Source organism: Thermobia domestica, chromosome 16 (genome assembly GCF_964235325.1).
Source record: "Thermobia domestica chromosome 16, izTheDome1.hap1.1, whole genome shotgun sequence".
Classification (NCBI taxonomy): Eukaryota; Metazoa; Arthropoda; class Insecta; order Zygentoma; family Lepismatidae; genus Thermobia; species Thermobia domestica.
The window spans coordinates 127,765,704-127,778,303 of record NC_137469.1 but is presented as its reverse complement, the minus strand read 5'-3'; the positions used below and the strand labels follow the sequence as shown (position 1 = coordinate 127,778,303).

General features: G+C 36.8%; 1 protein-coding gene across 3 annotated transcripts in view; it reads left to right on the top strand.

Annotated features, from left to right (window-relative positions):
- The window catches only part of LOC145673403 (uncharacterized), a 501,393-nt gene that overhangs the window by 30,454 nt on the left and 458,339 nt on the right, over positions 1-12,600 (top strand). Inside the window, exon 1 of one of the 3 annotated variants that reach the window (XM_081743068.1) lies at positions 5,774-5,872. The exons of the other annotated variants lie outside the window; for them this stretch is intronic. The gene's annotated coding sequence lies outside the window, so the exon portion shown is untranslated. Of the gene's footprint in view, positions 1-5,773; positions 5,873-12,600 lie in introns of those variants that run through there. 3 annotated transcript variants of the gene reach the window in all.

Sequence of the window (12,600 nt, the reverse complement as noted above, 5' to 3'; positions counted from 1 at the left end):
AACAGAGGACTGTAAGACCTCGAGAGAGAAGGCAACTCGTGCACCAAACTTGGATGATGGACGTTTCCCAAGTACCCAAGAATTGGCAAATCACGTATTCCCACCAGAGGAGTGGATGAAAGTGAAGACTCGCGCCTCCCATTCAGACATTGAAGGTTTTGTTTCGAACTATTCAGATCTCTCAGACTCACAGAGAGAGAGTTTAAAAGCTGTGCTGGTCAAGCATCAAGCTTTGTTTGATGTCAAGCCTGGTTGCATAGTTAACTACGAGCATGAGATCGGAGTAACGGACGAACGTCCAATAAAGACCAAGTTGTATCCTTACCCTAAGCGTTACCGCAACCAAGTATCTAATGAAATTTCGAGATGGCTAGCATGGGGAGTGATACGTAAACAACCTACAGCGTATATTAATCCTTTGGTTGTAACTGCAAAGAGCGATGGGCGTATACGTGTGTGTATCGACGGTCGAGTTTTAGCGAAGATTTCTGGAGATTTATCCGACCGGCCCATGCCTCCCTTGTCTGTTTTCCAAGACATCTGCGACAAATCGTGGTTCAGTTGCGTGGATGCAACAGAGATGTTTTTGCAAATTAAAGTTAAAGAGTGCGATCAGAAATATCTTGGGTTTTTACACGAAGGAATTTCCTATGTTTTTCAAAAATTACCTTTTGGGACCAAGCAAAGCCTCGCCTCATGTGTTCGTGCACTCGATATGATCATTGGGACTGAAGCACGTGAGTATTGCGGCCAATATGTCGACGACCTGATAGTGGCCGACAGAAGCTTCAGGGAACATCTGGAACACTTGGACAGAGTGTTGGGTTTACTCACTGCAGGTGGTCTAACCTTAGGCTGAAAAATGTAATTTCGCGAGAAAGAAACTTAACATACTTGGTTTCGAGCTTTCTCAACACGGAATTGGCAAAGATCTGGAGAAAGTGAAGTCGGTGTTAGATTTCAGGACACCTAGAAATGTAAAAGAACTTCGATCATTTATAGGTTACTGCCAATATTACCGGTGCTTTAGCAGAAAGTACTCGGAAGTTCTATATCCGCTGTTCAGTCTGCTGAAGAAAAATGTGAGGTTCAAATGGGAACCTGAACATCAGGCAGCGATGGAGAAGATCAAGGAGATCTTCCAGGAAGAAGTCGTGCTCAAGAGCGTCCTGCCTGACAAACAACTGATTTTAGAGTCTGATGCTTGTGATTTTGCGTGCTCCTCAATTTTGTACCAGCGTGATGATAATGACGATATTCGGGTTATCGGTTTCACATCACGTGTGTTTAGTGCGGCGCAGAAGAATTATTCGTTCACTAAAAAGGAGTTCGCTGGACTCATAGATGGGGTTGTAAAGTTCAAACAGTATCTTGTTGGGACTAATTTAAGATTCGCAGAGACCACCTTGCTATGAAGTTCATTCTTTATTGCAGGCTTACGAACCAGCGCATTAACCGGTGGGCTATGCTGCTGTCGAATTTCAACTTTGAATTCGAGTTTGTTAAGTCTAACGAAAATTTGAGTGATTATCACTCAAGGTACCCTCCTCACACAGAAGAAGACCTCAGTGCTGCACGGAAGCCTATCCTCCAGAAGTCACTGATGACCATACTTACGGAGATACCATGTGAGTTGAGGAAGATGATAGCCATACTGCCAGAGATGCAGTCTTCTGATCCAGTCTATGGAAAGATTAAGAAAGAAGTTGAAGAGAAGACGAACTCACCACGAGTGAACGGTGCTTGTCACCGTTTCGAAGTACTGAACGGGCGTTTGTGTAAACGTGACCGGGAAGGAGTTCGAATATGCATCCCAGAAGTGTTAGTAACTCCCTTGCTCGATTATTATCATTCAGATCGAGGGCACATGTCGGCTTGTAAGTTACTCCCACTTCTGACTGAATTCTTTGTATGGCCTAAAATACGAGCAAGCGTGAGGAAATACTGTGCTTCCTGCGAATTGTGTCAGAAGAGCACCCCACCTCACTGTTATCGTCCTGGACCACTGAATCCCGTAGTCGTGCAGAAGCCAGGCTACTTGGTATGCGTCGATTGGCTTGGGCCAATTACTAAAGGAATTGGGGGAGTCCACTACGTTCTTGTATTCTACGATGCATTCTCTAAACTAGTGGGATTGTATGCATGTAGAAAGGTTAACACTACCACCGCAGTAAGAAAGCTAAAAGAATACTTAAAAGTAAGTCCTAGTGTGGAACTCGTCTTAACAGACAGAGGGTCACCGTTCCAGTCTGAGCGCTGGAAAAGAGAGCTTGCAGAACTTGGTATCAGGCACATAACTTCCACACCATATTATCCCCAGGGAGAAATGGCGGAAGTTGCGGTTAAGGCGACCGTACGTTTACTACGTAAATTGTGTCATGACAACCAGAGAATGTGGCCCAAATATTTGGAGAAAATAGAGAAGTGTTTGAATTCTACGAAACACCTGACCACTGGTGTGTCAGCTTATGAATGCCATTTTGGCCAATCTATGTCAAGAGACATAGCACGGATATTTGAAATCCCGGAAGTGGAACAGCGCCATGACGTGCAGTATTATGTTGATATAGCGAGAAGGAACCATAAGAAAAATGCTGCTTTCGAAAAAGGAACTTCGACAAGTCACACCGTACAATAGTGTACAATGTGGGTGATCTTGTACTATCTAGAGTATTCCCGAAGTCGGATGCTCTAGCAGGTGTTTCAAAGAAGCTCCTTCTCTTATTTTCGGGTCCATGGAAAATCGTTGCAGCGTCTGGCAAGAACATGTACACACTAGCCGACCCTGCAACGAATGAGGTCAAGATGACCAGAAACGCCTTCTTACTGAAGAAGTATGTATCCAGAGAAGAAACTACGGGTGGCACTGGTACAGAGAAGCCGCACAACGAAATCACACCAGAAGCATTCACCACCTAACTGTGACACTTTAGTGTATATAGTGTTAGTGTTATTGTGTTTAGTGCTAGTGTATTCTTGTGTATTGTATTTTATTGGGAAATTTGTATTCAGGTATAGTTAAGTTAGGGCTACCTGAATTATCTATTTTTAGTTATCTTGCTTATTGTGGTAGTAATGATGTTTCTTTTCTTTATTGTGAGTGTTATGTAATATACTTTGATTTGTTTACAGGAATATGAAATGTGCACCCTGTTGATTTACGTCCTGTATTAGTAAACACAGCACCTAGTATCAAAGGGGGGATACTGCAGAAGGCCGATTGCCTTCACCTTCATCTGCATATCAAAATGCAGATGAGTGCACATTTCCCTATCAATGTTAATTTATGATAAGTTGTGATTAAATTAATTGCTGATTTATTAGTATTCATTTATCATATCATGCAACTTTTATGAATATTATTCGGTAAACACCGAGCGTAATACGATATTATTAATACCCTTTTGATGTATATTATATTCATGTATGTACTTTTATTCCTTTATAGGTTATGAATATTATTAGAGTTTGCGTGCATCTCATTAAGGGGAATTTAAATATATATATTTCATGCGTTATTGGATTTACATATCCTGCCTACATATTCTACATATGATAGAATAAACAAGAAATCGTATTATATTCATTTACTTCATGTATAGAAGTTTGAACTTCATGTTACAGAGAGAGCTTGGACAGTTTTTTTTCTTGGCGCCAGCAGTCTGAGCTGGGAGTTTGTGTGAGGTATTTGACTACTAGTGGGTGGAGAAATCCCTAAATAAACAAGGAAGGATGAAACATTGTGTATGGGAAGACTACTGGTAACTTCCTCCGTATAGCAATGTCTAGATGGAAACATTGCTTAAAAACGCACTCCAGGCTTTGTTGCAAAAGTCATAAAAATTTTAGCGTCAACACGATAGATTTCCTATTTCTATACGTGTCATCTTCACACCTTTGAAAAGAATCTCACACGTCCCAAGCTCATAGCGTTCCTTGAAGCAGCGTCCGTTAGCGTCAGCTAACTTGCCTAGCTTTTTCTCCCATGATGCACTGCGCTTTTGAAACTTGTACTTTATTTTGACTATTTTTATGTGTAAATTATTAATATTACCGTATTACGCTCACAAGTTCTTGGAAAGACTGTTTAAAATTCACGACTTTATTTGTCTTCGTGTTTCCCGACGTGCAAGACATTTAGATCTTGTGTGATTGTCTAAATTTACTCAAAACAACAAATGTTTCTATCTCTCTCTCTCTCTTGGGATGATGGCTGCTGGATTTTAGCAGACGTATCTAGGGAAGCCAATGGAAAAAAAGACTTCCTACGCATACTATTAGCGTTGTCAAATGTATATAATGATATAATTGCATTCTGTGCATATATTACTAACTTTATGTGTGTATAATCATGTGTGACTATTCTTTGTATTATTAATATCAGTGAAACAAGTAATGTTTATGTAGTTCTTGTGATGGACTTCTGTTTGGACAGGAGCCTTCAAAACTGCCACTCACTACGATGAGGGCACCACCTATCACGAGGTATTTGCTCGTTGCACGAGCAGGTTGGCGTTTCAAAGTGCTGTTCTGTCAAAAGACCACCCACAGTTTTAGCCTCCAGGCATCAAACCTCTTTGTAGTTATTCTGGGAAGAGCGAGTCCCTGCTTTTTCCTGGAAGTGGCAGAGGTTACTAGCCTTTGGTGGTCATTGTGCAGTTTAGTTGATTCTTAGTTTCCAAGGTGCTTGGATGTTAGAACCCAGGGCGGTGAGAAATTTCGTTTCCCCAGGAGCCCTGATGATTTAAACGGGTGTGATAGTGCACATATTAATTGATAGTGGTTCTCACAAGGTAGTGGGTGAGATGTATCTTGAAGTGATAGATAAACAGTGAAATTTCTTCAATTGTCAAACACTTCGTTTCAAGTTTTAAATTATCCGATTTTACTATCATTACACCTTAACAGTGGCTATTTTGGCCATGCCTGGGCCAGTACTTTCAAAGTAACAGTCTATCTGTGGACTTAACTTTCGTATAGTGCAGTAGCACTAAATAACATTCCTGTCATGGAATACTAGAATCTATATTAACAGATCTCAAGTGAGATCTCGAGGCCTGTCTCAGTAAATGACAGGGCCCCTCCTGAACTTTAAACAAGGAGACAACAAAATGAAGTTGTACTAACTTCTAGACTGGCAAACTTCTGTGTCAGTTGTGACATATTTTTAACGTCACCTGTTGATTTTTCGTCACCGTACAGGAACAGTCATATTCCCAGTGGAATGAAAATGTTAGAAAGTGTATCCTGCGTGTGATTACCTCAGAGAAACTTTCCAGTCCCTCCAGTGAGCAGAGACTATCCGTGAAGTGGGCATTAGGTCACCTATTACCGACATGGAACTGTGTCATCTTTTCGAAATTGAATTTTAATATTTTTTTATCTCTCCTCCTCCTCTCTGTGCAGAGACTGTGAGAGACTATAAACTCATAAAATGAGGAGAATTCTTTGTTTTTTATCTGCTTAATAGCTTACTATTTTAGAGGTCAGGCAGATCTCAAGTGTGTCATATAAATGATCTGTATTCACTGAAGTGAAATATGTATATATATATAAATATCAGTGTGATTGATGCACCGACGAGAGTAATTTAAAATAAGTGAGTGTTATATAAAATGATATTGGTGAGTGTATTCTTCAGTCACCTGGCTGTTTACACTGGGGAAGAAATATCTATCTTCAACCAGTATAGTGAGGGTGTCTATTTTCCTGATTGGTGAGTACCCTATAGCTAATCCAAATGTTTTTATTTCAGGATTGAGAGTTAAAGCAACATTAGTCCTTTCTCTAGTACTTCTGACCACCTTCCTGAATGGGGCCCAGGAAGGCTTACGCCCAGAGAACAACTAAGACATAGCTATGAGTGTAAAGGGTACGTAAGAGGCTGCTACCTGTTGTTTGAAATCATCTTTTTTTATTTTTAACCTTATTAAAGTTTTATAACCCTTTACAAGTAGCTGCTGAGACCATAGCTGTCGTCAGAAATCCCTGAGATATATATTTTGTAAATTAAAACCCTGAGATTTTGTTTTCTTTTTTTTCTCGTGCTCTAAAATTATCAAGTGTGGCAGTGGCGGCTCCAGCAGGAGATCACCTTATCACTCCGAAAAGGGATTTACATATGCAAGAGCATTTCATTAGCATTTTTGTTTATATTTACATAAATTTAAGTATCCCTCGTCACTCCACCACCTTTTATTTGTATTGTTGTGTTGGTGTTTTTGTCTGGTGTGCATAGATTATATCTATTGCTCCTTGCACCTCAGAACAGGAGACCTGGTTGAGATCCCCGATTGTATTTTACAGATTTCCAAAATTTTTTAGAGTGGCGTATTGTATTCCATAGTGTACCTCAAGAACTTGTGAAAGGGGGAGGTAAGATAAAATTCCAAATATTTTATTATTTGTAAATGAAGAAGGAAAATCAAGTTTACTTATTTTAGTTAAATAAACAAATAATGGGGAGAGAAAATATCGGAATTTGGTATTTGGAACCTGAATATCAAGAAGGGGAGGAAACATATGAAGAGTGCGCGGGAAGCACGATGAAAGTCAATTTTCCTATGTATAATTTTTTTTTTAAATCTGGTATCTCAGAAATATGACTTTCATCTTTTGTCCCACGTACTCTTCATATTTATGTGGAGAGGGAGAGTATCAAGAAGAAAATTGAACATGCGGTCTACGAAACACAACAGGAAAATATTATTATCATAGTTATTACATATCCCCTCCCATCGAATATTTCTGTATAAGTCTATATGATATATATATATATATATATATATATATATATATATATATATATATATATATATATATATATATATATACTCAAATTTAACTTCTCTCAATTACGCTCAAAGGCTATGGAAACATTGATGAATGAAAGAAATTAATGATAATGCAAGAATCGATGACATAAACAATATTCCCAAGAGAGATCATCCCCACGAGGTTTGTTTACCACAAAATATAACTTACACTTGCCGGAATTAAACAGCCCTCATCAGAAGTAAGCTACTGTATGTACCACAAGTGTTGCTTGAAATTAAGATTTGGGGGTATCCATGGTAAACCGGGAATCTCAGTGAAGCCAAAGTATGAAATTATTAGAACTTAACACTTTAAAATTTTAAATTTCACAACTATCAAAGGAAAATGTTCCTCATAATATAGAACATCTCGTCACGTTCTAGCAGAATTTATTAGACAAATCAATGCTATTGCAACTTTCCCACACGCTTTATCTAGGCTTGGAACTAGCTATTTTCTATGTGAGATACAGAAAATAGGCTCCTTAAAAGTTGCAGGAAATTGCTTTTGTTAAAAACTACAATTACAAGATTTGCAAGCTATTTCCTTTGTCAAATAAATTATGTACATGTGAAGCAGTTCTTAAAAAATCACTGGTTTACTCTAGTTTCTGATAAATTATGTACACGTGAAGCAGTTCTCAAACATTTTCACTAGTTTACTGTAGTTTCTGTTAAATTATACATATGTGAAGCACTTCTCAAGAAATTTCACTGGTTTTACTCTAGATTTGAATGTAAGCCATCTTTTCGAAAAACTTACTAATATCTCTGTCAACTTCATATTCTGCGCACGTCTTTCTAATATTCTAATCTGATTTGTCATATTTTATCTTCCTCTTCTCAATTTCAGGTTAGAGACTTAAAATTTGGTGTTTTTCTTTCTCATTTAAACTAATTTGAGATGTGTTTAAGCGTTTTCTGATATTTTAGTAAAAAGAGAAAGAAAAGTGGTGGTAAATAAGGTAGGGACTGCAATAATTATAACGTCACCCTGTTTGTATATCTGGCTTAGAAGGAAAGAAAAAAGGTGAGGATAGCAATTACAATATGTTCACATTTTCGGATCTCTGAACATTAGAGTCATGAAACTTGGTATTTGAACTGAAATTCGGTACTCTATAGGTTCATGGGATGTGAATCCGTAGGCCGATCGGACGCGGGTTTGTGGGCAAAGTCCATGGTACTTGAAATGTTCAATGTATCTCGGCATTCAGAACGGTTATTGAACTGAAATTCGGTATGCTTGTAGGTTTACTGTATAAGGTGCGAGGCAGTAGCTGAACAAATGCAAGAGTTTGAGGGCGAACCACCGAGCTAGTCGAAGTATTACAATTATTAGGATCACGTAGTCGTACCTATAAGATTATAATGTTAGTACGTCCGTCCGCACATCCGTTACTCCGCACGATAACTTCTGAACGGATGCGATTTTTTTAATTCAGTTTTTTTTGCCATAGGTAGATAGAGTGATTATCTTGAGGGAGTTCGTTGATGGAGGTGTTTTGCCCACCGGAAGTAGTAGAAATGAGCCATTTCCAGTTAACATATTTATCACTGTAGAGGAGAAACAGTAATAGACAGAGATAAACGGTTTTCCGAAATCTATTACACGTTTTAAGGAAAACTTTCATCTTCATCCTTAACACTGTAGTGAAACCGGAAGTTGTAGAATAAGCCACTTCTTGTTTTAACATTGATCACTATATAGCAAAAATGGTAATAGATAGCGAAAACCTGTTTTCGTAATCGGTTAAAAGTTTCAAGGACAACTTTCATCTTCATCCTTAACACTCTAGTGTAACCGGAAGTAGAAATTACTCACTTCCGGTTATAATGTTGATCACTATAAATTGAAAACGGTAATAGATAGCGAGAAGGGACTTTCTTTAATCAATTAAGTGTTCCAAGAATATATTCCATCTCAACACTAATCTTTCTACTCAAATCGGAATTGAAAGGACCATACAACTTCCATATTCCATATTAAATGATAAAATATTACGTAATCCTCTTTACGGTCTTTGAGTTTATTATAATAATACATTCATATTTGGGGATCCCTAAAGTTAGAAACATGAAACTTGATGTTTGAACTGAAATTCGGTATGCTTGTAGTTGTATGAGATGTGAGGCCGTAGGCCGAGAAAACACGGCGGTTTTTGGGCGAAGTCCCCAGATAACCGAAGGCTAGTTATTAAATACGTATTTTTATCGTATTCTGATTATACATACAGTAGCAGAAGTTTCCGTTCTCCTCACGGGAAGATAAGGTGTAATAAATATAAAACCTGAAATTTAAATGGTCACACTCGGCGCTTTATGTATAAATAAAGGGAAATTTCAAAATAATAATGACCTTCCTTCCGTGTCGCTACGTTTCGCCTAATTAATTATCTGATACTTTTATGACAGATAAAGGATAAGATTTGTGTCCGTCATTTTATGCAAAAAAAGGATCCTCGTTTGGCCTAATCTTCGTTACGCCTAAAATGGCGGGAAATAAGAAAAAATGTTGTGGAAATTCAAGTAGAAGGAAATTATAACAGAAAATTCCCTAGTATACGAAGAATTAAGAAATGCAAAATATACATTATTAATATTAATATTATATTAACTATTTTATATATCGATACGTTCTCTATCGATCCAAACGATTTATGGATCGCTTCATTCTTCTATTGAAGCCAGAAGTAGTACAACTTCCGGTTTCAATATTGATTCCTAAATATTAAAAATCGTAAGAGATAGCGATTTTTGATGAAAATTCAGCTTCCGATAAACATGTTGCATGTCTCACATTATCACTCTATTGTTGCCGGAAAGTTTCAATATTGAATGTGCATAATTTGAAAATCTACAGGAGTTTAACAATGTGAAGAGAAACTCACATATTTTGAATATAAAATTAAGTAATAGTATAAACAAGGAGTTTGCATTAACATTTTATACAATGTGTAACTGAATAACTGATACAACGCATGGCTAAGGAAACGACAATTCTTAGAAAACAATATTCCAAATTTGGTCTGTTGTAATGTTGGAAATAAAATATTGTATTTTATTTATTTAATTTCATGTATGTATGACATTATAAACGAAAATTAATGTTTAGAGGGAATTTCGGGCGCCAACTACAATAAGAGAACAAGGTATAAATATTTTCATAACTTTGCTTACTACACCGAACACCAGCAAACCTTAGCCCAGATAGCCACCCAATTGAATAATGGGTTCAGTCGGATACTTAGTAGACACTATTTGCTTCACCTTATGGACTTCAGAAGCCGATAACCCACGAAGTTATCAATTGCCATTACACGTCACTGCAGTTAATGTCTTACATTGGCAACAGAATGCCGTGACAGGAGCATAAAAACGAGTAGCATGGTGTGATGAGTCTCGATTTCAACCTGATCATAGTGATAGTGATCTACAGTTTGGCTCCAGTCCCACGAAATCATGGATCCAGCATGTCAGGTTAGAACTGTTCAAGATAATGAAGACTCCGTGTTGATTTGGAGTGCTTTTCTGTAAGCAAAGTTTTTGATATTTGGAACATGTACTATGCTCCCCTATTGTATCGAAGTACGAAGATCTCCAGAGTCAACTATATCTTTATTTATTTGTCATGCGAGTGGAAATGGAGTGTACCAGGAGGGTAACCACACTCGTAACAGATCTCAATTAGCTAGGAGCATTCCACTTCTTCCTGTTGAAATAACCACCCAGAATCCCGAATTTCAATCTCATTGTGCATCAATAAGATGGTTTGATCAGAGACTTATGCTATGGACGTTCCCGGTAGTATGTGAAACGAGTGGAAATTCAACTCAAAAGTTGTAATTTAAAAAGTAATAATAAGAATTGAAATATATTTTCCTTCTTTCTTCGTTAGTAACACATTGAGATGTTTAAAGTGTGGAATTATCCAAAGAGCAATTTGCCAGCGGAGTAATTTGTCACAAATCACTCATTTCGATCACAGCTGTCCATTGTTAAGTTATGAGCAAAATTATGTTGTCAGAAATAGCTCGAAATATTTACAAATTTCATATGAGTTAAAATTACAATAGAATCAGAATAGATCCCTTATAATACATTAGCAGTTCCAAAAAAGCATTGAAACTGGAACAAGATCCTCTGCAAGATCAGCAAAACTTGCAATAAAATAACATTTGCGTTCACATAACGAAACAAACAGAAATATAAAATCCAAGTGATATTTCCCTTTATACTGACACAAACTATATTCCCTTTTACATATTGATTAGCAGAATCATTTGACACTATAAGATATTTGGAAACAAATTGCAAAATAGAAGTTACTCGTGAACAGCACTCATCTTTAAACGAAATTAATAACAGGGTGTAACTTGCTCTTTTTCTCTCATCTCAAATACTATAACCACTATACACACTGTGAGGGTATTAATATTCTCAAAATAGAACGGAAAGATAATCGTAACACAATTGTCGAAACATTTTTCCGAAACCAAATACTCGTATTACAAATTAATTATGGGAAAACTAATTTGTGTTTCTCAGTTCTTCACATAGTAGTGAACTTTTTCCAAAAAATTTCCCTCTAGTTTTATTTCCACGATTTTTGTTATAGTCCGCCACTTTAGGCAAAACGAGGATTAAGTCAAACGAGTATTCTTATCTTATCCTTTATCTGTCATAAAATTGTCTTATCATTGGTTAGGCGAAACGAGAATTAGGCCAAACGATGCAAGATCCTCCTTTCTGCTCTTGAAACGCGTGTTCCTTTATTTTTAATTAAGAATGTATGTACCAAATTCCACACATCCAACTTAAGCAAATCTTGACGTTCGACAGTCTCTGAAGAAAGGAAGAGAAGTTTGAATATTATAGAAGTATCTCCGTTAGAAACGGGATTTTTGAAGGCGCTGAAATACGTGTTCCCTCATTTTAAAGAAGGGTTTATATGCTGAGTTTCATCTCCCTAATTTCATGAATATGTGAGATATTAAATTCTTTTAAAAAAATCTCTTTATTTCCCTTGGAATACATGCTTCACAAATCCTTTCTTATTTCTTGCCTCCGTGATAAAAGGAATAGGCCTAGGCCGGGAGCGCACAAACAAGGGCCTATGTGCGATCATGACATAAATAACAAATCTCAAGTGCACAAAATATTATGCAATGATACTCCATTGTGTCAATCAGTTTTTGGCAATAGTGATTTTCTTTTTCAAAATCACCATCATCCACCCTCGAATCAAATATTGCATTATCACTAGGCACAAGATTAGTTAATTTATTTAATGCTGGAGAAGAAAACAGAATTTGGAGATAATTAGGTCAACATATTGCGTGTCATATCTTTATACTTTCATATTGTCAGCATATACTTAAAAAGAGTAAATTGCTATTCTCTATTAACATAAGGTAATCGTTTTCAAAGTAAACAGCAAGGATAATTATGCATAAATGAAATTCAATAATCCTATTTTAAATTTTCTAAAACTGGTACACAAACAAACTTAAATCTTCCCCTTCACGAAAGTTACACATTTAGTGACACTTATATTGTGGTGCTCACTTTTCTTCTTTTTTATAGGTGCGAACTAAAATTTGGTAAATGTCAATTAAAGGCATATCATGGATATAGAATTTACTATATAATAATATTACGTACGTATATGTTATGCTTCTTGATATTTACCCTTTCATACAAAAACATCTTCCCGTACTTTTCAAAAATCAAAATGTGGCAATTAATAGTGTTATAATAAACGTCTATTATATTTCTTGATATT